The sequence below is a fragment of the Macaca thibetana genome, chromosome 11 (assembly GCF_024542745.1).
Source record: "Macaca thibetana thibetana isolate TM-01 chromosome 11, ASM2454274v1, whole genome shotgun sequence".
NCBI classification, from domain to species: domain Eukaryota; kingdom Metazoa; phylum Chordata; class Mammalia; order Primates; family Cercopithecidae; genus Macaca; species Macaca thibetana.
The window spans coordinates 120,357,807-120,384,421 of record NC_065588.1 but is presented as its reverse complement, the minus strand read 5'-3'; the positions used below and the strand labels follow the sequence as shown (position 1 = coordinate 120,384,421).

General features: G+C 43.9%; 2 protein-coding genes across 9 annotated transcripts in view; one reads left to right on the top strand and one right to left on the bottom strand.

Annotated features, from left to right (window-relative positions):
* Positions 1-11,144, bottom strand: part of ZNF664 (zinc finger protein 664) — a 40,122-nt gene extending 28,978 nt beyond the window's left edge. For 4 of the 7 annotated variants that reach the window (XM_050748151.1, XM_050748150.1, XM_050748152.1 and 1 more), the window contains exons 1-2: positions 10,984-11,144; positions 10,251-10,385 (exon numbers count right to left, since the gene is read on the bottom strand). The gene's annotated coding sequence lies outside the window, so the exon portion shown is untranslated. Of the gene's footprint in view, positions 1-10,250; positions 10,386-10,934 lie in introns of all 7 variants that reach the window. The other 3 variants (XM_050748148.1, XM_050748153.1, XM_050748154.1) reach the window with 1 other exon arrangement.
* The window catches only part of CCDC92 (coiled-coil domain containing 92), a 299,056-nt gene that overhangs the window by 252,111 nt on the left and 20,330 nt on the right, over positions 1-26,615 (top strand). Inside the window, exon 2 of one of the 2 annotated variants that reach the window (XM_050748100.1) lies at positions 11,545-11,753. The gene's annotated coding sequence lies outside the window, so the exon portion shown is untranslated. Of the gene's footprint in view, positions 1-11,544; positions 11,754-12,158; positions 12,509-26,615 lie in introns of those variants that run through there. The other variant, XM_050748102.1, reaches the window with a different exon arrangement.

The window sequence follows — 26,615 nt, the reverse complement described above, 5'->3', positions numbered from 1 at the left end:
TGAAAATGCTTTAAACACATTTAGCTATTTTAGTTTCTCTGTGGGAATAAAGGTTCAACTTAGAATGAAAGCTGTTAGCAGGATAATATTTTAAAGGGCAGGAATACATTTGGAGGAATTTCAAATGGTCTTGATATCGGGCCAGGTTTTTTTCTCCGTTACTGAACTATACATGCCAATCATGGTGCCTGCTAGCCTACAAATCCTACTAATGGGAACTGCTTCAGCTTTAAGGGTAAGCCCAGGCAGCCATGGGCCACATGACCACTTCTGAGACCAAGTGCAGATATCCGACCCAAGAGCTTAACTCTGACATATGATGTGGCTTGGAACAACAATAAAAGCAAAACAAAATCAGATTCCCCCTCTCTCAGGAATCTAAGCAATACTGAGAGAATGAGGTTATCAGCTGTGAGAGATGAAGCTGAGAGGTTATGATCCGCAAAATGACCGCAGAGGTCATGAGATTACAGCAAACCAAAGTCATGAGGAAGTATAATCTATAAGCAAGGAGGAGCTAAAAGGTTAGAAAAGACATATAGGGGAGGGGAAAACAAGCCAGATGGCAGCAAGAGGAGAAAGACACAAAGAAATGAGCAATGCTGTGAGAAACCCCACTGTCCATGGGAAGACTGTGGCTTATCTCTGGACAGCCTGAGTTCCTCATGGGTCTGATCCACATGCATCCTCCAATACAGCCCCTTGTACAGAAAGTGGTCTGAATGAACCTCTGTTCTTTGCAACAAAAAATCCCTAACTAAAACACTTCCTTCAACTCCTCCTTAAGATGAAGTTTTCCCAGGAGGTGCCTCAGTGCCACAAACAAACAGATTCCGGGCAAGTCCACCCCTTCCCGTGCCCCCGCCAGACATGCCTAGACATATCCAATGTCCACTTCCCAGAACAGGGATGTCTTATCTCTAGGCATATAGGCACAGTCCCTAAGGCTCATGAACATCTCGAGGACCTATGTAAATGTTTGAGATCTGAAAAAAAAAATTACTGGATGCAAAACATGCAAAGAAAATTGCAAAATTAAAGTTAATAGATGTTAAATGTCTACAGCCAATCAAAGCTTAACTCACATGGTTTTGTACAAGCTAATTTTATGTGGGATATGGGTGATTTAATGTTTGATATGACATAGTAAAGGCCACCAAAGGTTAAAATGGTTTAAGGCCTTCACAGGTCTTCACACCAGTCCCACAGCAGTGGACGTGTATGGGCCTAACCTGGAACCTACCATTCCAACCCCTTGGATAAGTGTATGCTTAAACAGTATCCCTGGCCACTCAAACTGGGCACTCAGTCTACAGTGAGAGGTCAAATCCCACCTCCCAGATTTCAACACAGTTATTTGACCACTTCTGATATTAGAAATCTTTTATCTTTTCTTAATGAAATATTTTAAATAAGTGAAGCCAAATAATTTCTATTAGCCATACTACTAGTTTTATCAAGTATTTTTACATGTCATTTATGAGAACAAATGGTCTCACAGATTTAAAGGATTTAACATTTGACATGTGTCATAACAGTAAATCAAAAATCAGTCACATTTACTCTCTCCCACAAGAACTCCCTTAAATGTCATGAAGAGACCTAGACATTTTCTTCCTTTTGGTCAGATTTTCAATCTGAGAAGAGCAGGAAGTGGCACAAAAGTTACACAAAACTTAGATCTTACATTCTGAGACGACGGTGTTAAAAGCAAAAAAGCAAATATCATCCTTTCTAGAGTCATTGTTGATTACAGCTTTAATTTCATATGCACAGATAAGCGACATGTGTTCTCTGGAGCCATCCCCCGACTAAGACCAATTCACTCTTCTCACTTTCTCCGCTGAGCTCCTCCACAGCATCTACAATATCTTCTGTGTACGCCTCCTACACACCATTCTGCACCCCAACCCCCACTACAAACTGCTCTCAAAGTCAAATCTCGGGCCGTTCCTCCTGCCTCACCCTGACTCCTAGTCTACCGTCTCCTCGGCTCCCAGTTCCCTGCACATTCTCACTTTTCCTCTGGCTTTGCTGAGTGTGTCTGCCATCTCTGATGCCTATGCCTAAATATAGGAGTCCTCCATACAGTATGTCCTGTCCCCATTTTTTAGCTCAACTACCTGCTTGACTAGAGTGATGACCATTTCCATGATGATGATGCCACAGTTTTTTGTCACAGTCTTTTCTTCTTACCTGTATCTCCAACTGCCTACTACAATTATTTTCCCATCATCCCATGATAAACTGAAAATCACTACTTTGCCAAACTCAAAGTCCCTATAAAAGGCAACTTCTTCCCTCAACAAATCTCCTGGGCAAAGAACTTTGAAACCAACTCTCCTCCTCCCTGGCCCCCACACCCCTTTCAACTGTTTTCTTTCTGTGTTTGTTTCTTCCCTTCAGCATTTAAACACAATGCAGAAGTCTCCCCCGACCTTAAGGAAAAACAGCATTTAATCCTAGGCCTTCTCTAGCTGCCCTGTCTCCCTGGCCCCACCCTCCATTTCCCCATCCAGACCTCTTAAAGACTGATTTTTCCGGATTTCTATTGCTTCACTTCCCATTCATGTCTCAATCCAATACCACACCACCGAGGTTCCTCTCACTGTTGGTCTTCTCTTGGCCAATCGAAGGGCACTTTTTATTCTTTATCTGGACATTACTGGCCACACTCCCTTGGCTCCTTCTGTGACCCTACAGCCTCTATGTTCTACACTCACTGCATAAACCCGGTATTTTCAGTTGGCGGGGCAAGCTCCTGTAAACACTAGTACATTCCTGTGGGTTCCATCTCCCCTCTCCTCTGCCCCTAACATCCACACCAGTTTCAACCATCTCGCCCACTGGTTCTCAACTCTGGCTGTGAAAGAAAGCTCTTGCTAGGAGTCCACGTTTCAACTGTTCACAAGGCCTCCAGAGGGCACTCAAACACCTGCTCAGAAACCTTCTTGGCTCTTCACACTAAGGTCTTACAACTTGAAATCAATGTCACAATGGGTTACTACCTCTGGTTGCCAAGCATCATGAAAATGCATGCTTCGTGCAGGTTCTCTGATTCTGTGAGTCTGGAGGCTTACCACAAGGTCCTAGTTCTATCACAATGTAAAGTTATAGTATTAAAAGTAATTTATTGAATATCGGTTAACTGAGAAATTTGACCTGTTTTTTAGCCAACGCCGAGTACTCTGAATCAATGAAATGTTCTTAAAACTCCCATCACACTCAACCCTAAACATATTTCAACTACACATCCAAAAGTGATTTTGAAAGCCAGAGGGACATACGAAATTTACTCTGCAGAAGAAAAATGGTTCCAATTATTTCTATGAACTGCTGTGCTGTTAACCTAAGTGGCAGAGTTCATCATCTTTGGGACAGGGGTCCGCTCTGGCTACAAAGACTTCCTCACAAGCTCTGTCACAATATCATAGAACGCACTGCAAAATAAGATATGGAAATAAGCTATGATTATTTTATGAACTTTCAGGGGTATGAAAAATAAATGAGTTCTAGAATAGCTTTACTGAATTTCTTATAATGTATCAGGTGACACAAGAGACTCTGTGTATTCCAGAGTTAGAATAAAAGTGTAGAAATGTTTTAGTGTTAAAAAGCAATACGAATTATATTCTTTAAATTACATTTTGAATGCTTCTGCTACATCTTCAAAATTAAATTGCATTAAAAAAATTCTCTTCTTCCACTGTCTTTACAAATGAGTAACCATAGCCATTGGTTCCACCTTGTGACTCTCCCACATGGATTAGCTATAGCACAACTTACTTTTTTTACTCTTTTGAGACAGGGTCTCACTCTGTCACCCAGGCTTGAGTATAGTGGCGTGATCATGACTCACTACAGCCCTGCCTTCCAGTGATGCTCCCACCTCAGCCTCTTAAGTAGCTGGAACCACAGGTGTGTGCCACCATGCCTGGCTAATTTTCGTACTTTTGGTAGAGATGAGGTTTTGCCATGTTGCCCAGGCCGGTCTCAAACTCCCGGCCTCAAGCCATCCGCCCGCCTTGGCCTCTCAAAGTGCTGGGATTACAGGCGTGTGCCACCATGCCCAGCAGACACAACTTTCAACCTGAACTGAAAGACTTCAATTTGCTAAATCTAAGATTCACTCCCGATCCCTTTATTACATCTCTAGGCCATTTGAAACTACTGCTCCTGTCCATTCTCGAAACTTTCTAACTTCCAGGACGTCTCTCCTGAGTGTCCTCATCTGCACTCCCTTCTAGCCAGTCCACCAGGCTCACACTAAGTGAATCTGCTCCTGTAAGCTCCGCAACAGTAAAACCAATACAGTGAGCGTGGAATCCAAGCTAAGCCAATCAGATTGTCTTTCTGGAAAATTTGGACTGGGAAGTGGGAAGTAGAAAGACTGGGCCTGTGATGTGAGCTGGCAGAAGTTATAGTTTCAGGATGGTCTTCCAGAGTGACCACCTGGGGTCACATGTGTTACTTACAGCCGAGAGAGAGAAGAGACAAGAGGGAGACCAGGCACACAAAGCACAGGGCAGACACACAGTGAGCAAGAGCAGCTGGGGAGATGAAGGCAAAGAGCACAGCCACACTGACTGCCGCCAACTTCCCAGCGACTGGGCCCCAACCTCTGATGAAGACATCCCCCTTCCTCTCTAATGTCTTCTGTTACCTTGGCAGGCACTTTCTCCACTACCTTTTCCCCACTTGTCCTTCAAGGTACCCATGCTCCAGCCATACTACTAACAGTCAGGTGGGCACTCACACATGGATGAAAGGGTACCACTCTGCCTATTTCCTGGCCTGCCCCTATGTGGAAGGGACCAGTTTACCAAGATGAAGAGAAATCACTCCAAGAAGTCAGGTGTACTCTGACAATGGGATGACTGACAAAAGGACCACTAATGCCCAGAGGAATCTCCAACACCCACTCAGAGAGGTAGAGTCTACCGAATGAACCCCAAAGACAAACATGGTATTACCTGAAGTCAGGGTCATGCAGTCTCAAATAATTCTATGTGAAAAATATCAACTGTCCAGTCTATCTAGACAGATATGCCCCAATTTACAGACGTACAACTATATTGCAAGAAAAATTTCCCATGTAGAAATATTGATTTTAATACCATAGCTATGTATAGTATCTGGTCATTCTTACAGCAAAACATGTATGTGTACTGTAAAATTATTCTTTGTAAATTCTCTTCATGAAGAACCTACGTGTCCTGTAAGACCTTCAAACTCAAGCACATCCAAAACTGAATCAGTCACTTCCTCACCAAAGCCTACTACATTCCTGTCTTAATCTGTTTTCTACTGCTTTCAAGAGAATACATGAAAATGGATAATTTATAAAGAAATTTATCTCTTACAGTTATGGAGGCTGAGAAAGCCCAGGTCAAGGGGCCACATCTGGTGACAGCCCTCCTGCTGGTGGGGACTCTCCAAAGAGCCCTGAGCCAGCACAGGGCATCACACGATGAGAAGGGGCTGAGCATGTTAACATGTTGTCTCAGGTCTCTCTTCTTTTTATAAAGCCTCTAGGTACCCTCCCATGACAACTCATTAATCTATGAATGGCTCTGCCCTTATGAGCCAAACCGCTGAAAGACCCCACCTCTCAACACTGTCACACTGAGGATTAAGTTTCAACATGAGTTTTGGAGGGGACAAATATTCAAACCATAGCCAATTTCCAACTACAGTAAATGAGTCCACTCTCCCCTCAATTGCCCAAGTCGGAAACCTGGATATCATTGACTCCCCGCCATCACAAAGGTCTAGCCACTCTCTTCCAAATACCTCTGGAAACTTTCCACTGTCTACCTGCATTGTCTCAACTTAACTCAGGCCACCGTCATCTTCCCTGGAATTCTACAAAAGCCTCCAGTCTTGCTTCCCTCTAATCCATTATCTACTCTAATATAAATTTTTTTAAATGCAAAATGGATTGTTCTTACCCTACTCACAAGTTTTCAATGGGTCCCAATCATTTTCAGTGTAATTTCCAAATTTATTCATATGGCTTTAACCAAAAAAACAGTGCTCATGTCTATTTGCCATGTAGTTATGTCCCACATATAATATACTTCGTTAAATCAAATGTTCCAACATACATGTAATACAAGTACATGTAATCTTGGCATGGAAAGCATTTAATTCTGATTATTTCTTGGAAAAAGCCTAGGGGAGACTGGTTTTTCATATCACATGTGTTTGCATTGCTTCAGTTTTTTTTTTACAATGGGCATTTACTTTTGTAATGAAGATGTTACAGTTTCTCACAAATTTCACTAAAGGTCTAAATTTAGACAAAAATATATACTATCTAGTACCTAAAAGGATGTGGTAAAAATGACACACTCTTATGTTACATTGGCCATATGTATCAAGAGTCTTTAAATTATTTACATTTCTTGATGGTCTAGGAACCATCAAAAGAATATTTTTAAATACAGAGAAAAGCTTTCTGCACAAAATATGTATATTGTAGAATTACATTTACGGGCACAGTTTGCAGAGTGGTTATGATACACCCCCGTATCATATATTTAGTCCACAATTCTTCAGATTTCCACCTGATCTCTTCTACATATTTTTGCCATTCATAAGTTGTACTGGAAGGCTCCTGGGACTTTTTTTTGGGAGTTTTAATTATATCATGTATACAACTGTGTATCCTGATTTCCTTCCACTTAACACTATCATAAGCATTTTAATATATTTTCTTCATAAACATTTTTAATGGCAGTGTTATTTGCCACTAAATATATGATACAGGGGATGTATCATAACCATTCTGCAAACTGTGCCCTAAAGAGTAATTAAATTTTATGTAGTCTAGTACACTAGTTTTTAATTATTATTTTCTCTATTGTTTCTAATAGCAGCAGCTACTTCCAAGATTTGAGTGCTGTGTAGGCGCCTGGCTCTTTATCTCTTACTCTCATAACACCATAAAGTGGAAAATATTTGTGGCAAATAATAAGCTAAGAGTTAGTATTTTCAATATGTAAAGAACTCATACAAATTGATGAAGAAAATAATGAAGATCAACACACAAGTTGTTACAGGATGTGAATCGACAGTTCACTTGATAGACCTGCCGATACTTTTTAGTGTAGACAACTAGTTTAACATTTTTGTGTACTTTTTGCATACAAAGTACCTTTTTATTGCTACTTTTATTAATGCTCCCTTTTAAAAAATTAGAAACAAGGATTTTTTTTTTTTTTTTGTAAGACGGAATGGAATCTCGCTCTGTCGTCCAGGCTGGAGTGCAGAGGCCCAATCTCTGCTCATTGCAAGCTCCGCCTCCTGGGTTCAGCCATTCTCCTGCCTCAGCCTCCCAAGTAGCTGGGACTACAGGCACCTGCCACCATGCCTGGCTAATTTTTTGTATTTTTAGTAGAGATGGTGTTTCACCGTGTTAGCCAGGATGGTCTCGATCTCCTGACCTCGTGATCCACTTGCCTTGGCCTCCCAAAGTGCTGGATTACAGGCGTGAGCCACCGTGCCTGGCCAGGAATTTTTTTTTTTTTTTAATCAAACACTGACTTGACCTTCGTGTAGCTGGTAACGTGAAGTCAATGTGAATTCCAAGGGAAAGCTCACATCTCTTCCAGACAGCCCTCTGAGATGGCCTACTTGGTCTCCCCACTTCTACTCTCCAGCCCCAACACACCCCCACATCTTGCATGCAGCGACTAGAGTGGCTGTTTAAAGATACAAATCTGATTATGTCACTCCTCTTTGTAAAACCCAACCCGTATCATGGTTTCCCACTTCACTCGGGATAAAATACAACCACTTTAACCTGCCCTACAAGACCCTACTTGATCTGGCCCCTGGCCTGCCACTCTTCCCCTTCACCTCCATAGTCTATCCACATTCATTCTTTCAATTCCTGGAATGGGCAAAGCTTTTTCCCTGCTTTGAGGCCTTCCCACATGCTGTTCCTCTGTCTGGAAAATTATCCCCCACTTCCCTCCACACTAACACCTACGCACTCTTCAAATCTCAGCTTAAATCTTATTTATACAGAAAAGGCTTTCCTAGGCCCCTTTTCTCCACTCTAAAATTTGGTCTCCCCTTTTTTATACTTCCTCATAGCAGGTGCTGCTTAACTTCCACAGCAGATACCACAGTTTGTGATCATATGTGTAGTTGTGATTGTGTTTAAATTCCGATCCCCTCCCCCTCACAGATCATAAGCTTCAAGAGAAAAAGAACAAGTTGATTTTGTTGGCCACACTGCAGGCACTCATATACATCTGAAAGAAAGAAAAATACATACAAAGCCCCTAATCGTATCTCGTACATCTTAAAATGTTACCCATCACATCATTCAATCATTATTTAAATGATTAAAATATTAAATCTCAATATTAAAACTCTGATACAGCCTGCAAATTTAGTAAAAATCCCTTTTCCTTGAAGGACATAAAAACTAATCTGAATCTGCTACTGCCACAGAAAAATACATGTACAACTTACAACTTTAAGGAAATAAGATTAAATATTATAGTGAGAGTATTGTCTGGTGTTCAGTTTGCTAATATGTTTATTCACAGTCAACTAATTTATATGCCTTATTTTTTAAGGTGTGAAAGCACTAGGGGCTGGGCACAGTGGCTCACACTTGTAATCCCAACACTTTGGGAGGACTGCTTGAGGCCAGGGTTTGAGACCAGTTGCGGCAAGATAGTAAGACCCTGTCTTTACAAAAATAAAATAAAAGAAATCAGCCAGGTGTGGTAGCACATGGTTGTAGTCATTCCTAACTACTGGGGAGGCTAGAATCATGCCACTACAGTCCAGCCTGGGCAACGGAAAGAGACCCTATCTCGCTCTCTCGCTCCCTCTCTTTTTTTTTTTTAAAGAAGAAGAGGAAGAAAAGAAAGCTCTAGGAAAAAATGCTTTGCAAAATATTGTTTACGAAGCCTAACGTATTGTCAGTACTTGATAAAAATTAATTTAAAAAATCACAAATTAAAAAGCATTCAAAGTTGACTATCTCTAGTGCTCTGTGATAGGATACACACACATCTCGTCAAAAAATATAAATGATATTACAAATAATTTTTGTATCACAAAGGCTAATAAAACCAATATTTATATACTACTTTACATTCTACAAACCATATGCACTGTATCACTGAACTCTATGGAGTAGATAGAGCAGGCCATTTACAGAAAAGAAAACTGAGGTTTGGTGTCATTCAATGTCCTCCCCAAGGTCACACGACTTCTAAGAGGTACAGTCACAACTACTATACGGGAGGGATGGCTGCTCCCACATGTAAATTTCTTAACCAAAAGAGAACTTCATCATAAATGCCGAATCTCGGTATTAGCGTGTATCTGTACTATCACCGAAATGTCATCTCATCAGAGAACCACGACCGGCGAAAAAGCTGTTTTAAAGTTAAAACTTTAACTATCAATTTGGGAAACGGCTAAACCACGGTATACTGAAACTATGGAACATGATGCAGCAGTTGTTAAAAAAAATAACTTGAAGCATTATATGCTAAAATTGAAAGGGTGCAACAGTCCTTGTTAAAGCAGTCAAAAACGATGTTAGATGCACACACGTAAAAGTATCCCAAAAGATCTAGAAGGATACACACCTCACACGTAATAGTCGGCATCCCTAGAGACAGCGGTTGATAGTCAAAAGACAAAATGCCATCTCTGCGATACGCTGTTTTTACAAAGAAAATGTACTACTCTAATTTAAAATTAATTTTTAAATTTTAAATTAACCTGTGGGTTGAACAAGGTCAATTTCCTGCTTTAAAAAACTATGCATCTATAAAGGAAATAGGGGCCCTAAGAAGACAAAATGCCTAAAAACAGTTGCATCTTGAGAAAACAATAAACTGTAAATATCAGAAAACGTTCCTTGAAGAAGGCAATAGCTCGGAAATCTTTTTTCAGTATCTGGTCTCCTTTGTTGCAGTGAGACAGCCCATAAGCAATCTAGCGACCAGAACAGTTCGGAGCAGGCTCCCGGGGAGATTTAGTTGTTAGAGTTCGGCAAGAAAGGTTTCACAAAGGAGCCGAGTTCTGGGGGAAATAAGAGGTGATGTGGCGGAGAGATGGATCTGGATGGGAAAATGTCTGGGAGGGGGGTATACGGAGTCCATGAGAAGCCGGGGACAGTGAGAAAACTGCAGTCGAGTCCTGGAAGGGGTGAGAACGCCTGCGGAGGCGGGAGTCGAGAGGGAAGCGGACAGCGCCGGCAGCCAGTTTACCTGGGTGAGAATCCGGCCCTTGTTGCGGTCAAACAATGGAGGCGTCCGGCCGCAGCAGCCTTCTGCGCTGGGTGCGCGAGGGGTTCCTCATCACCTGAGCGGGATGCTCGCCTCCTCTGCCGGACGCAGGGCGCCCTGAAAAACACACAGCACCCCATGCAGCTGGCTCCTCCGCAGCCGCCCGGCTCCCCGGTCCCCTGGCGCGGCCATGACCGCCTCTCCGGGGATCCGCCTGGAAGGGCTCCAAGGCGCGGCTCCACGGGCGACGAGGGCGGCCGCGCTCCCCCTTCTCGGCTCCAACAACAATGGAGCCTGGCTCGGGAGTCCGGCTCCCGCGGGGCCTCGCCCGGCCTCGCCCTGCCCGCTGCCCAGCCCTCGCTCGCGCCGGCCGCCATCTGCGCCCCCCGGCCCCGCTCCCCAGCACTGCGGGCCCGCGGCCGACCGCCCGAGGCCCGAGGGGCGGCTTCTCAGCCCGGGGCCCGCCCGGCTGCGCGGAGCCGCTCTGACCTTCCCAGCCATCCCCAAGGGCCGGGCCGGCCCGAGGCCCATCCTCCGGGATGGGTTGTTTTTCTTTTCTTTAATCCACTCCACCTCCTTCCCACCCCCAGCCCGCTCCCCGGCCCCTGGCCCCTAGCCCCCTCCGGGAAAGAAAGAAAGACTGCAGCCCGGCCGCCGAGAACTCACTCCAAGTGAGGGGAGTCAGCGCCCCAGGCCGCGGGCGCCGCGCACCCACCTCCCTCTCCTCAGGGACACCTCACAGGTGCGCCTCCGAGCCGCGCGCGCGCGCGCTCCGCACACCCAGACGCCTCCGGGGGACAGCGCGCGTGCGCACGCACGAGGCCGGGGAGCCCCGGGGGAGCGGGGACCGCACGCATGCGCGGCCGCCCGGCCCGCGCCCCCACTGCCCGCCTCCGCCCCCGCCCCCCAGCCCCGGCACTGCCGGGCCCGGCCATCCCCAATCCCCGCGCGCGGCGCGCGCGCTCCCGCTCGCTTCCCTCGCTCCTCCCCGCGCCCCCGCCCAGGCCGCGTTACCCAGGGCAACCGCAGTGCGGCCGCACCTGAGCTGTGCGCCTGCGTCCCGCGGGCCCGACCCTCCCTTACCCTCGGCCCTGGCCCCTGCCTGGCCACAGCCGGGCGGAAGGGGGCGTCGCCCCGCCTCGCCAAGTGAATATCTGCCCGCCGCCCCCGCCCAGCCCGGCAGACACAGACCCGCCGCCGCGTCGGCGCCTCGCCCGTCGGGTCAGCGCGGCCAGGCCTCGCCGCCGGCCCCACTCCCAGGGTGCACCGCGGCGAGCGCTCGGGTGGGAGCGGGCGAGATGTGCCGGGCGGGCGGCGCCCACTGACCTCCCTCGGCGGCCCGGCTCCGGGCAGCGCCCGAGCCCAGGCAGCCCCGCCCGCCGCGCCCCGCCCAGCCCATGGGCCGCGAGCCCCCGCCGTCGCCCGTGGGGAGGACCGAGCCTAAGAGGGCAGCCGCCTGAAGGAACGCGACGGCGGCGCCCGCAGGTGAGGCGGGGCCCGGGGTGTGCCGAGTCCGGCTCCGCTCACCTGGCAGCGCCGGGGCGGAGGGGCCGGGCAGGGACGGGAGTTCGTGGCGAAGACTTTAAAAACCCTCCCCGCGGGGAGATGGGGGACGGGGTCCTCCCGCCCCACCCCCGGGGCTTGGGAGCCGCGCTAGCTCCGCGAGGGGCAGGGGTGGCCCCGGACGAAGGCAACTCGGGGGACGGCGGAATCGGGGGAAGAGGGTCCCTGAGGCGCGGGCCGCGCCCGCCCCCGCAGGGTCCGCCGGCCCTTTTTGGGGAGGGGGCGCCCCGGCCCGGGCTCTAGTCCAGGGTGCGGACCGGCCGCGGCGCGCGCCCACGCCAGTGGCTAGGGGGAGGAGAGGCCGGTCCCGGGGCGCTCCTGCCAGCCCCGGGGTGGGATCGCAGGGCGAGGGATCCGCATTGCAGGTGCACCAGGAGCGCCCCGGGGCCTAGCCCGGCTTTGTCTGGGATGCTGTGGGGAGGAGGCGGCTTGAATCCACATCTCCTTTTTAAATGCATGTTACCACCCAGGGGACCTTAGAGACCCTCCCTGACAAGTTGTATCGCCTCCTGTCCTGGTAGCCTTTCCGTAAGTACGCTACCTGCCAGCCCCTTCCTGAAGCTTTGATGCGCTTTAGTTTACTCTGACGATTTGTTTGTGATTCGTGAAACGGAGCAGAAGGCACAAACGCAGCAGAGCTCCGGGTTTGGCTCCTGGGCTGCCGTCTGCTACCGCGAGTGAGTTTCTCTAACTTAGGTTTTCATGCTGGCCTGTATTGTTTCATTTCAAGCTTTGATATTTAGCAGTACGATCTAGTCCACTAATGAAAATTAGGCGGCCAGAGAGAAAATATAACCGTACTCTGTAGTTTAGGTTGCAGTAGTTGGTTTTGTAACAAAATACAAGCTACCAGGCTGTAATACTTTAACATATTACGCATTTCCAGAAACCTGTAAGAGTATTAAAACTAGGATTGCCATTTTAAAACTTTTACATTTGAAATTAAAGAGCATTGGTATTGATAAAATGATTTTTTTTTTCACATTAAGAATTCCCATGCATTTTCTCGCCGTTGCATTGTAAGGAAAAAGATGCTAACGTTTGAAGTGACTTTTACCTCCAAAGATGTTTTGAAATGTATGTAATTCTTTTGGCTAACTGTTCATCTTACATGAAATATGCTTGGAAGAAGGCTTTAAAACTAGTGATTATATTTACGGGTATGCGTACCTATACTTATCACTGAAAAATCTTGAAATAGTTTTGTTACTCCTCTGCATATTATAATTACGCAGTGAATTTAGTTTAGGCACATTTAAGATCTAAGGTACAGGACAATTATTTGTGTGAGATTTTTACTCTAACACATTTTAAATACATCAGTCTGACAAATAGGTTTTTTTGGAAATTAGAAATTTTTATTAACTCTTTAAAAAAAGAATCATTCATCTTGGGTATATAACTCTTTCATCTGCCATGTTGCATAAATTGCCAAATTGGATAAATTGATCTCAACTTACCCAATTATCTTTGGATAAATTGAGCTCAATATAATTACCTCATTGGTAGGATGCCTTTGCAGTGACACTAACGTTAATAAAGTGTTGATGCTTTTAAAAAATACTTACGTTGAAAAAGCATTTTCTCGTATATCTAGCAAGAAAAGTCGTGGAACTTTTTTCCTTCTATCTGGAACCAGATCAGCCATAAATAGTTTCTAATACATAGTGGGCACACATTTGGTAACTAAGATTAATTATATCTACTAAATTTACTGAATTCCATATCCTTCAAGGGCAGTGACTAGGTGACTTTGTGTCTTCACACACCAATGTTGCAGTAAACGTTTGAGTCAGATTGAAGTTTCATCCCGGCTAGGTAGGTGCTAACCTAATGACACCGGTTTCCACATCTTCAGCTCTGATGTTTCAACCTGCAGAAGGATTTGGGCAGGGAAGTGGCTGTGTCCTAATTGTCTTCAGATATGTGGAGGTCTGTCATGCGGCAAGGGATTTCATTTATTTTGAGTAATTAGTACAGAAAAACAGATTTCACTTTCACGTAAAGGCAAAAGTTGTTTATGGTGAGAACTAGCAGTGGAAAGAAGGGGCCGCTCCTTCCCTAGGGGCTTTTGGGATCAGCTGGTTCCCCACTTGGCCTGAATGTCTGTTAGGAGGTATCACAGGTATAGGGCGGTCTTTCTGAGATGGACTCCTAGGTATTCCGATGGCAACTATATTCGAGGACTTCCGTACTTCACTTTTAGCACTGTGGCTTTTGTTTTTTGTTTTCTTAGGCTGGCTTCTACAGTTGTGGACATAGCAACATCCCCAAACACCTACACAAACCCTGGGAAGATTTTTAGTAGATTAAAGACCCACCTGCTATCAAAGATGATTCTTAGTCCTGCTTTGCGTTTGTATGGCACATTACAGGAATAAAGCACTCTCAAATTCAGTGTGTTTTAAAAGACTCTTTTTAATTATACATGATTTGTATTTCTTTCTTTGACTTTTATTTTCTACAATAAACATTGAATCAAGAGGAAAATTACTCTTTTCTAGGAAGGCAAGCACAAAAGTCTTTTTTTAAAGCTCTTTTTAAAAAATAGGATGGTGCCAGTCATTCTTTGGAGAGCCAGCAAGTTGTGAAGGTGAATCGTTCTTTTACTTGGCTGAAAACATTTTTTTAAAGATACTGAATAAGGCTGGGTGCAGTGGCTCACTCCTGTAATCCTGGCACTTTGCTAGGGCGAGGCGGGCAGATCACGAGGTCTCGATCAAGACCATCCTGACCAACATGGTGAAACCCCATCTCTACTAAAAATACAAAAATTAGCTGGTCATGGTGGCGCAGTATTCCCAGCTACTCGGGAGGCTGAGGCAGGAGAATCGCTTGAACCCAGGAGGCGGAGGATGCAGTAAGCTGAGGTCATGCCACTGCACTCCAGCCTGGCGACAGAGCAAGACTCCGTCTCAAAAAAGAAAAAAAGAAGAAGAAGAAGAAGAAAAAGACTGAATAAGAGATGATTCTTGTGCTTGCTCCGCATTTTAGTTTGTTTATTTCATTACTCAAACATGACTCAAGTTTCACAGCAAAAAGTCCAGTCATATCCACCTACATTAAGTTGCATTGGATGTTTTTTCAGTATGTCTGCATGGTTTTTAAAATATGCTGGCAGCTGAAGGTAAAACAAAGCCAAGAAGTAGAATTACAGCAAGCTGAAAAGCTTAGGGGAATTGGAGCTTTGTGTTTGAAGAAGAAAAACATGTGCCCTGTTTGTATGAAACCAATCTTGAGAATGATGGTTTTATCAAAAATGGGAATAATAATTTATCTATTATAACAAAGATTCGGCTACTGAGTGTCAATCTAATACATGTATTAAGTGGGTCAATGAGGTTGGGACTCCAGTCTGTGGCTAAGAAGCAGAGCAGAGTTACCTGTGAACACGAGTGCCCAATACACAAGGATTGAAGTGCAGCAAGACGGTAATGAGGCCAATTGAGTTAAACCAAGGTCCAACCTCTCCAGTTTAGGAAGAAGAGGAAAAAACAATTATGAATTAATGTCTGCTTGGACTGGACTTTTTAAACGTCTTTTAAAGTAGTTTCTGTCTCTTGTTCTGTAGCAGATGAGTTTGTCTCATGCGTTTGTGTCTCTTACCCATTAGCTGACTTTGGGTGTGATAAGTGACTAAGACTCCTCAAACTTTGAACAAGGAATATACCATTTATTTACGCTGTATGCATGAAGGGAAAAGAGACGATTATCAAGTTTTTCTGGCCAACCAAGAAATAAAATGAAACCTTAAAAATACTTATTTTTCCAGGAAAAAAAATCACAGATACTACTTAAATATTATTACCAGGACAACAAATTAGCAAATAAGGCAACCAGTTAGAAAGCAGCATTTTCAAGGTTAAAGGTTGCATTTTAAAGCTTTTAGCCATGACTTTTGAAGGGATCACACAAACATCTTAAAAGACTTCTTTGTTAATCAGAAAACAGTTTACATGCAAATTTCCACAATGGAGAGCAGACCGAGATCAATACTTTCACCATTATTCCCAGCTTACTGCTTTATCAGAAAGAACTTTACTACGAAGCAAGAAGTGTCTACTCTTCTGTGAAGGAGTAAGTTTTCTCCTTGTTTCTGAAATTTTTTATTCTAGCTGAATTCTCAGGACCGAGCAGTAAACTTCCATTGGTTAGCACCAAATAGAGCAAGCCTGAGAAAGCTGCTTATAATAAGGAGGAAAAACGACAGAAGAAAACTTTTAATAAAGGAGTATAAGGCACATAATACTGTGCTTCTACAAATTTTCTTTTTGTTGCCTCTTTGGCAACACTTCAGATACTAAATTTAGGTCTGCATAAAATCCATTATCCTTTGCTCTTCAGATTTCCTCCCCAATCTATTTCTAAATGCATCCTGTGCCCTTCTCATTTACTATGCAAGTAAGAGAGTTTATGAGAAGTCGTTAAAGCCCATTTTCTTAGGTAACATTGTTTAAGCATTAATGCTGCATGTAAATTGTCGTTCCCAATATTACTGCAATACTCTCTTTCTTAAAGTTGCACATTTTACCTAGAAATCCGTGGCATCATACTCTGAAAAGGCCATCTTTGATATAATGTAGAGGACATGTAAAAACACTGGGTTCCCGAGAGAAAGTTCCATCTCTATCATACATAGCATAATTATCTTAGGATCGCCATATTTTTCTAATGATAAATGAACATAAGAGGTTAGGCTCATGCCATACCCTAAACATTGAAGGAGGCTTTTTGTAACTCCTTTCTCTTCAGCTGTCACACACATCAACCCAGATGAAAGGCACTGCTAGTGTTTCTGCCTCGGTGGCCAGTAGCGTGTTAGGGCAGATATGCATTTTTAAAATAGCCAAGGCTTGCACATTGATAAGAAAGATGGAGGAAGGTTGGGGTTTTTTGCTCAGTTTTGTGTTCCCATAGATAAGAACATAGTAGAAGTTACTAGGTTTGGCCTGTCATTTTCAAGGAAGGTCAGTATCTGATACCGAATCATCTTTATCTTTTGGTTGAGTCCCTGTGACAAGACCAGAAAGTTCTAGTGGAATAGAGCAGCAGCTTTCTGGCATTAAGGTACTTGTTCATTGACATGCCCTGTTGCTCTCGGGGGAGGAAGGATGTGTAATCCTCCTCAGCCTCTGCAATGTGATAGATTTCAAGTGAGGAATTATTTTCCATCAATAAAGGGGTCAAGTCAGTTTTTGACAAGTTTATTAGTACAATAAGGCTGTGGTATCAGGACCCAGTTCAGAGATGAACAAAGCCAAACCATATTGTTTGAGGGCAAAGGCAGGTTTTTAGGGGAGAGAGAAAATAAATATCCAAGTAGAAACAGAGCCAGAAGTGAGACCTTGGAGACAGGTTGAGAGCTGTCTATTTGGAGGTGTTCTTGTGTCTCATCCCTTGTTGCAGGATGGAACTCAGAGCTTTGGGTGACCATTGGCTAATTCTAGAGCACTGCACTGAATGTTACTCATTAGCAGGCTGTGGTTAGAGCAGAGTGCCTTTCCTAGTAGTTTCAGGATGCCAGTGGGACCTGCCTGTGCAGTGACCATCTTGAGTCTGAAATTTAAGTGGAAAGCAGCAAATTAGCCATTCCTGTGTTTAGAGAAAACTGAGTTTAATTAGAAGGTGTCAAAGTCGTTGGGGTCAGCATGTTCCTACTGAAGAAACTGGGAATCCTCGGCACATTAGTAGCCAGCAGAACTGTGGAGTCCCTTGAAGGAAGGTTGAAGTGATGTTTGGACTGCTGAACCACAGAGTGAACCTGGGAATGAGATATATTGACAGACACCCTCGTCAGTGCTTTCCATCGGTGTGCAAGACTTAGCTATTTTTCAAAAGAACATAGCTTCCTCTCCCATGGAATGTCCTACCATTGGGGATGTAACCAGAAGCCTCCGAAGCCTACTCAGTTTTTTAGGTGAAGATCCCAGATTTTTGTTTGTCACAACTCTCATGTTTACATTTATAGGTAGGGAATCCAGCCACTTCAGTCGAGTTTCTGAAAATTCCTGGCTAGGTTATTTTTCACAGTTCCATTTGGACATTTTACCATCTCTTCTGATTGTGGACAAGACAGTGAAGGCATTGATGAATGTATAGGGCTTTACAGCTTTATTTACAATCTGGAAATTATGGACTCCTATTCCAAATAGACACACTTAATGTACCAAATCTGTAAATAAAATATTTCAGAAGTCTTTTTGACAGTCATTGTGTTAGCCTTTGCATGTATCTTCTATACCCAGTGAAATTACTAAAGCATTCACACGAAAACCTGTTTTTCTCATTTGAATAAAACCAATCTGAATGTGCTTATAAATGCCCGCCTCCTGCCCCACACCCCCATCCATAGATAAGTTGCTTTCTTTGTCTTTATGGCTACTTCCCACAACATGAATGGACACGTCAGACAACTCACACAGTGGTGATGAGCTACACTGGTAAATTTGGAGTATGCTACCCACATACAATTTTCCCTGGCATCCCTTCTTGTTGGTGTGTACCAGGCCATGGGACACAGGAACAAGATGAAGGCACTTTGGAGCTACCAAGGGGCTCTCTGAAACCCTGACAGTCTTCAGAGTCCCTTCTATGATGTGGGGCCTGATCTGGGACAGGACAGTGTGGGAAAGAGCCACCATAAGGGACTGTTCACTCTGAGAGAGATGACTGACCATAGATAACCTTGACCGTGTTATTCACCAAAGGAAGTATATTTCCAAAACAGCCCAACATGAGTTACATGAGGGCTGTGAGAAATGTAAGCTCCTCCAAGAGCATGCAGCCCTCACTGTTTTCACAATTGTCCATAGTCAACAGAGTCATGAAAAAGTGAGAAAGAAAAGCAGGACTTCATACTCCAGTGAGAGCAATAAGCTTTGACTTCCGGACAGAATATACAGAGGTCAAGATGAATCAAGATTCCTCTTTATTGAGAAGAGATTGCATCCCAAAGACCAATTTACTTTTCTGTGAGTGGGTAGTCTTGTCTCTTCAATTATACACAAGTGTTTATGGATTCACCTCACTGTATCTCGATGCACACGTACATGCACACATGTCATTCCAAACAGTGTATTTAACTGGCAATATATTTAGCAATTTAAAATTGTAGTTTTTAAATGTTACCAAACATACCAGGTGTCCTAATACATTGATTGATTTTACCATCATAATTTGAGCTTTAATAACAAGTATTCAAAAAAAGACCCAGCAGCTCATCCGTGGGGATTATCAGGTGACAAGGGATGTTTTTTCCATTTGAATTTTAATTTCTTTATTCGTTTTTAGGTAAATATTATTAACTAATTGCCTTACTATTCTGTTGGTCCAAAGGGAATTAGGAACTTTAGAAAACAAAATTTACGTTAAAAAATAATGCAGTTGTTATTTAAAATTGTCAGAAATGTGGCATCTTAAAACATTCAGCTAATGGAAGTAGAGTGACTCTTGGTTGTCATAACATGTAATACTGTCTGGGATTTTTAAAAAGCAATTTATAACGATAATAGTTTCTTAAGTTACAGCTCCCTTTAATTTGTACTCTCATGTTTAGATTCATCTACTCTGAAATCATGGTGTTAGGTAGTCATTGAGCTATTCTGTAAGGCAAGTGTCAAGAATTTAGGAAGTTCCGTTTAATTTAGCCTTTGTGAAAAAATTCTGCTTTTTGTATGAATCCATATGTACAGGGTTGTCTGTGCCCTGCCCCTGCTCCCACATATTAGCTCCACAGGGGGAGAGTGTTTGTCTCTTGTTTGTTGGTGTGCTCCATGTGTCCTCCGCAGTGTCTGGCTCAAAGCTGCTTGAAGATGCTTCCTTTATAGAAAGAATGAACTGTAATACTTTCTATCAACCCCCACATAGAAGGCACAACCTTCTCTTATACCCCCAAATTCACAAAAATAGATATGAAAGGATTTTCTTTAAAAGTACTAAGAACTTGAATAATTTCTTTTATGTAGTCTTCTGTGTTATATTGGAATAACCTTGTTGTTGTTAATACACTTTATAAAAAAAGATAAATAACTTTTCAGTTTGTACCTGTTATGTTTAAACTTTATTTTTAAACTGCTTTTATAACCTGAGCAATTGTTTTTATTTTGAAAGAGACCTTTTCGAAGTAGAAAACCATTTTAAGATTTACCAGCGCAACACTAATTACTTCAACTTCTCCAGTATATTTGTGCAAATCACAAAGTTCAAATTATGGCTGTTGTACACAGGGTTTCCTGGTGACCACGGAGCCTGTACTTTCATTTCTCCCAGCCTGGAAAGCTTTCTTAAAGTGCTAGTATATATAAAATATTAGGAGTTTTGACATGATTTCATAAATTTATTGGGAGTCTTTAAAATTCTCCTAAGGTTTACATATTTAGTGAAGTCCTTAAAAACAAAACTCTTTGCATTGAAGAAATATTAAAGCCTTTAAACATCAAAGTTTCCTAGAGATTTCCTGCTTGTCTTAGATAGAGTACTCCTGTGGAAACTGTACACCTAGGTCAGCTTCAATATGTCCACTTAATTTCTGTAGAAATATGCAGCTTTATAACCATAACACTGGAGTCCCTATTGCATTTCAGAATTATCTTGCACTCACCCTCTTCAGTTCTCAGGTCACGTTAACGTTCATACAAGAAAAGCAAAATCTCACATTATTAAGAAATGGGAAGAAAATTATTACATTCTTAGGCAATTTGGAGTTTATTTGCAGTCCTTTTTCTTCCAAGCAAAAGAAAGCAAGGAAATGCTGATCCAGTGTTCCAGCCGTTTTAGCTAAACAGGTAAAGTAGTCCCTTTCTGCACTCCTGCTTCGCCAAGCGTGTAAGATACAAGGAAGAAGCTCACTCAAGTAGGCTCTTGTTGCTCCCTCACCTGCTGGTTGCCTTTTCCTCCAGGGTTAGCAGTTCTCTGGTACAGGAAGGATGCTGCATGTGGGGAGAGCTTGCCCTCCCAAGAGTGCCATATGCTGCGTTTACTAGCCATCCCGGAAACCCAGAGAGACCAGGATAAACCTCAAGTCCAAAGGGGAGAAAAGGCCTACCTCAAATTAGGTTGACCCTAACCCTGGGGGTTTCTCATCCAAAACTCTTTTGACCTTTGGGGTCAGATTATCCTTGCTGTGGGGCTGTCCTGTGCATTATGGTCCATTTAGCAGCATTCCTGGCCCCTACCCACTGGATGCTGGTAGCACCCACCCACACACTCATGACAACCCAAAGCATCTCCAGACATCACCAGATGCTCCCTGGGGGCACAGTTGTCCCAGCTGAGAACCACTGCTCCAACTTGATCAAACTCAAGACTCATCAGGAGGATGAGAACCCTGTGTTCTTCCATTAATTCCGACTGCTTACAGTTTGCCTCATATCAGAAAACTTACACGCTAATTCCATCTGTTCTTTGGATTAAAAAAAAAAATGTATCTTGCATCAGCCGTAAAACAACGACTAGATTCTCTGAGGGGGAAAAAAAAACCTGTGTAGATGGTGTTCTTAGCAGGCTAGAGTCAGATTGTAGAAGCAGGCCATCTCCTCTCGAGGCCCCACGTGAAGATTACTCTTGCCACTGCCAGATGATGTTATGTCTCAGCACAGAGTCGCCACTTTCCTCTCTCTACTCCCCATCCCGTTCGGCCTTCTGAATCGTGGCATCAGTTGTTGACTTAAGCAGGCAAAACTCAAACTACATTTGAATAAAGAATTTGTCAGTATCTGCATTTGTTGTAGTCTTCTGTATCGAGAGAAACTCCAAGCCACTTATCCAGCTAACCAGAACACCTTAAAAGTGTTTATGCCTTCAAAAAAGAGATACCACATGAAACTGTATTATTAACAAGTTAGTAAATAAGGCAACCAGTTTAAAAAGCAGACATTTAGAAGTTCAGAGCTGTATTTTAAAGGATTCAGCAACAATCTCTAAAGCCCAGGTGTCTTAAAATGTTCGGTAGTACAAACAAAACAGAATTGTACATTTTTACACATTTCCACACAGAATAGCAGAGTAAGCTTGTAGCTCTTTAAGAGAACTAGCTTTTTAACCCAAAATGGTGTCTGTTTTTCTGCAGCTTTAGGAGAGAAGAAGCATTTTCTCTTCTTCTGAATTTTTTTTTCACAAGCCGCAGCATCAAGAATAAGCACTGGAATTATATTAGCATCTGGCACAAAAGAGTAGACCTGAGAAGCTTACAGCTTAAAATATGGGGAAAGAAAAGGGCAAAAGAGAATGTTTAACAAATGGAATGTTGGCCAAATGGTGTTCAGGCTGTGCAGCATATGCACTTTTACGTTTAAGAGGGTTGCGGCATTTTGTCTTCATTTAGGGACAGTATATTATCTAGTTAAGATCATAGGCTTTGGAGTCAGACTGGTTTGGGATGACCCCAGCTCTGCCTCTTACTAGGTGTGACTTTAAGGAAGTTATTTAACCCTCCAAGCTTGTTTGCTAACGTGTGAAGTGAGTAAGAATATCTGCTCCTTAGAGTGTTGATCAAGTACGTAGCATGGCGCCTGGCACCGAGCCCTTGGTAAAAGGTGATTCCGTGTTCGTTCTTCTTCCCTGGAGCTAAAGGCTGTGTTGCTACTGCAGTTTCTGTCTGCTTCATCCTGCATCATCCCTGCCGGACTAAACTCCCTTAAGTGGGGATTTTGCCTCTATTGAGTAAAACCTCAGCTTTTCCCCATTTTTTATCTTTTCCATCTCGACTTTTCTGAGCAGCTTTTAATATACAACTTAAATCTGACACTAACTTTTCTATCTAACCTTATTTTGCACCATTCCCCAGAATGTTCTTTCCATATCAGATAGTTTAATGGTGTCATGTTCCTTCTAAAGCTTCATTCGTATTTACTTCCCCAGAAACGCTTCCTCCTGACCCAACTCCGCCCATCCTTTGAGGCTCAGTTTAATTCCAACCTCTTCAGAGTAAAACCTTTGTCACTCCAGTCCTTATTCACTCATTAGGTACCTCCATGTGTCTGGCAACAGATAGGTACCAGGAATGCTACAATAAATAATTGAGGCCGGCCCCTTTCTTCCAGGGATTTATGCAGCCTGGGGCAGGAGAGACAGGTAGATAAGAGAGAGCTGCCAGTGCTGTCATGGGCAGCTCTTCACCCTTAATGGACAGCCCTCCCCTGGCTCCTGTGCTTGGTGTATGCCTCGTGAGGATTTAATTATATATTGTTTTCTTTGTACTTTAGTGGCTGAGTCTCATATCCCCAAGTAAATTGTAAGCATAGGACTGAGTACACAGTGAGCACTTTAGAAACATATGCTGGCTTGATCTTTCACCTCCAGATGCATATTTAAAAGGAGAATCAATTGCTTAGCCTATTGTAAAGGCCTTGTAAACTTCAAAAAGCAAATTAAAAAACAAAATCAATGATGACGTTAAGCTCCTGGCGATCCCCATAACCTCCTAGTGATTAGAGTGGCTCCTAGGCTTTGGAATTCATGGGACAGTGCGCTTTTAAATTTGGCAGTTCTAAAATGAAAATGAAGAATTGTCCTTTGAGTCTAATAAAGTTAGCTTTATGGAAAACTCACTGCATTGTCCTCGTTTTTCTCACTGTGTCACAGACCAAGAAAAGCATCATCCAAGCTTATGACAGGCGTTTCCTGAGTTTCTGAGCTGCTGAGTGCCACTGAGGAGCTCATGAAGCATGATCTGAATCATGAGCTTACATGCACCATGGCCGCATCTCAGCTTCAGTGCCGTGTCACAGGCTTAGCATTGACAATTCACATACTTGGCTCGTAAGAGAAATTTCCAGGTGTCAGTAAGCTGCACCAGAGAAGATACCGTATGTCACAAACTCTAGGAAGTCCTGAACAAGCCCACATTTTCCTTTCCACAGAAATGAAATTTTAATTTGTAGGTGGCTTGATAATTTTTTACTCTTTTTATTTTTGAGCTATCTATGGCAATCAGAGAAATTGTTCTAAGCCCTCTCCTGCTCACTAATACAAGATACAGCATAGCACCTAATGATGAGGTCGGGGAGGATGCTGAGTGAGATCACCACTAATGTGCAACTCCTAGAAAGAAGCCTTTCTTAAAGGGCCAGCCCAGGTTTCCAGAGGCACCATTATTGTAGGTGGCGGGGAAATAGCAGGGAACAAGACAGAAAAGTCCTTGTTCTCCTGGAGTTTACAAAGCTAGTAAGGTAAGAGAGATAAATAAGCGACCTAATTTTAGAGAGTGATAAATGCTATGAAGATGTAAAATGGCATAATGATGATGGCAGTTGAAGAAAATTGTTAAATTATTCCAGCAGTACAAAGTGAGCACTGGCCACAGCAGTTACATTTTACCTGGGAGCAAATGAACCCTTGGATGACTCTCCGTATTGAAGCAATGATAGTAAACACATAGCTCTAGCCATGGTTCTAAATGCTTTAGATTGTGCTGCCCAACTTGGTAGACACTAGCCTCATGGGGACAGTTTATTTTAATTCAAACAAAAAATAAAATGAAAAATTTTTCAGACACATTAGCCACACATTTCAAGTGTTTGATAGCTACATGTGGCCACAATAGCTACAGAAGAGTGTGGTCACTCCACTGAGCCTCAGTTCTTTAAAAACGGCATAACCATACCTATTTTGCGTGATTGTTTCAAGAATTAAGTGATCATCTGTAAGTCTGGCACCTAAGGCCGGGCGCGGTGGCTCGTGCCTGTAATCCCAGCACTTTGAAAGGCTGAGGCAGGCGGATCAGTTGAGGTCAGGAGTTTGAAACCAGCCTGGCCAATGTGGTGAAATCCCTGTCTCTACTAAAAATACAAAAATGAGCAGGGCGTGGTGGTGCACACCTGTAGTCCCAGCTACTCAGGAGACTGAGGCAGGAGAATCATTTGGACCCAAGAGGTCAAGGTTGCGATTGCGCCACTGTGCTCCAGCCTGGTCAACAAAGTGAGACTCCATCTAAAAAAAAAGAGTCTGGCAGCCAGACGCTTGGTGTGGCTACTTTGTTGGACAACAGAGAATAGAATATTTACATCATCACAGAAAGTTCCATTGGACAGCATCTCTTTAGATAAACTCAGTCTTCCCCACATCCTAATGAGGTGTAGGTACTGTTTTTCCATTTTGCAGATGACGAAATAAGGCATGGGAGTTATGCGTGACTTGCCCAAGGTTGCATCATTAACGAAGGGCAGAACTAGAATGCAAACCCTGGTGGTCTGGATCCAGCCTGGTTAATCCCTACCCTGCTATTCCGCTATAGTGCACAGATCCAGTATAGCTCATCTGTGTGATCCGCTTTCTTTTTTTTTTTTTTTTTTTTTGAGACGGAGTCTTGCTCTGTCGCCCAGGCTGGAGTGCAGTGACCGGATCTCAACTCACTGCAAGCTCCACCTCCCGGGGTTACGCCATTCTCCTGACTCAGCCTCCTGAGCAGCTGGGACTACAGGCACCCGCCACCTCGCCCGGCTAGTTTTTTGTATTTTTTAGTAGAGACAGGGTTTCACCGTGTTAGCCAAGATGGTCTCGATCTCCTGACCTCGTGATCTGCCCGTCTCGGCCTCCCAAAGTGCTGGGATTACAGGCTTGAGCCACCGCGCCCGGCCTCCACTTTCAACCAGAGTGCATCTGAGGGAGAGAACATTACCTCTTCAGAAAATCTTGTCATTGAATGCTTTTAAATTCAGCTAACATGAGTTCTGACCAAAGGATCAGGAAAAATGTAGGCCTATCATAGGCACAATTTCCCCCTCCTTGAAAAGGGCACAGGAAACCACAAAGCACCAAAAAAATACCAAGTTTATGTATGATCTCAATAAGGCAGATTAAGCTCTCTATGCCTCAGTTCCTCTGTCCTAGAGCGGTGTGAGGATGTAATGAGACAAGGCCTGGAAAGCCTCAGCGGGACCTGTCACAGTCAGTGACGCCAGGGAGGTCAGCAGCAGCATTACCACTGCACTCAAGCGGCCACACTTGGGTTGAATGTTCCAGAATGCACAGGAAACAGCAGAACAGACCACTAACGTGAGGAGACAGCTTGTCCTTCTCTCCCAGAGCTGCCATGAGAGCCTGTGGTTCCAAACAGCCTGAGTTTGGAATTGGAGAGCACTTTAGGAAGGCACGAGGCAGAGGAGGTAGCAGCCTTTGGAAAGAATCTGCATTTGGCTCATGCACTTAGGATTTGCAAGTTTAGTTAAGTGTCTTCACTCGTCTGAGCCTCCATTCTTTAAAAAATGGGTTTAATCGGCTGGGCACGGTGGCTCATGCCTGTAATCCCAGCACTTTGGGAGGCCAAGGCAGGCAGATCACCTGAGGTCGGGAGTTCGAAACCAGCCTGACCAACATGGAGAAACCCCGTCTCTACTAAAAACACAAAGCCAGGCATGGTGGTGTGTTCCTGTAATCCCAGCTACTCGGGAGGCTGAAGCAGGAGAAGCGCTTGAACCCAAGAGACAGAGATTGTGGTGAGCTGAGATCACGCCATTGCACTCCAGCCTAGGCAACAAGAGTGAAACTCTGTCTCAAAATAAAATAAAATAAAATAAAAAATGACTATAGTCATGTATCTTGCATGATTGTTTTAAGAATTAAGTAATCAGCCGAGAGTGGTGGTTCACATCTGTAATCCCAGCACTTTGGGAGGCCAAGGTGGGCAGATCACTTGAGGTCAGGAATTTGAGACCAGCCTGGCCAACATGGCAAAACCCCATCTGTACTAAAAATACAAAAATTAGCCAGGTGTGGTGGTGTATGCCTGTAATCCCAGCTACTCAGGGGGCTGAGGCACAAGAATCACTTTAACCTGGGAGGTGGAGG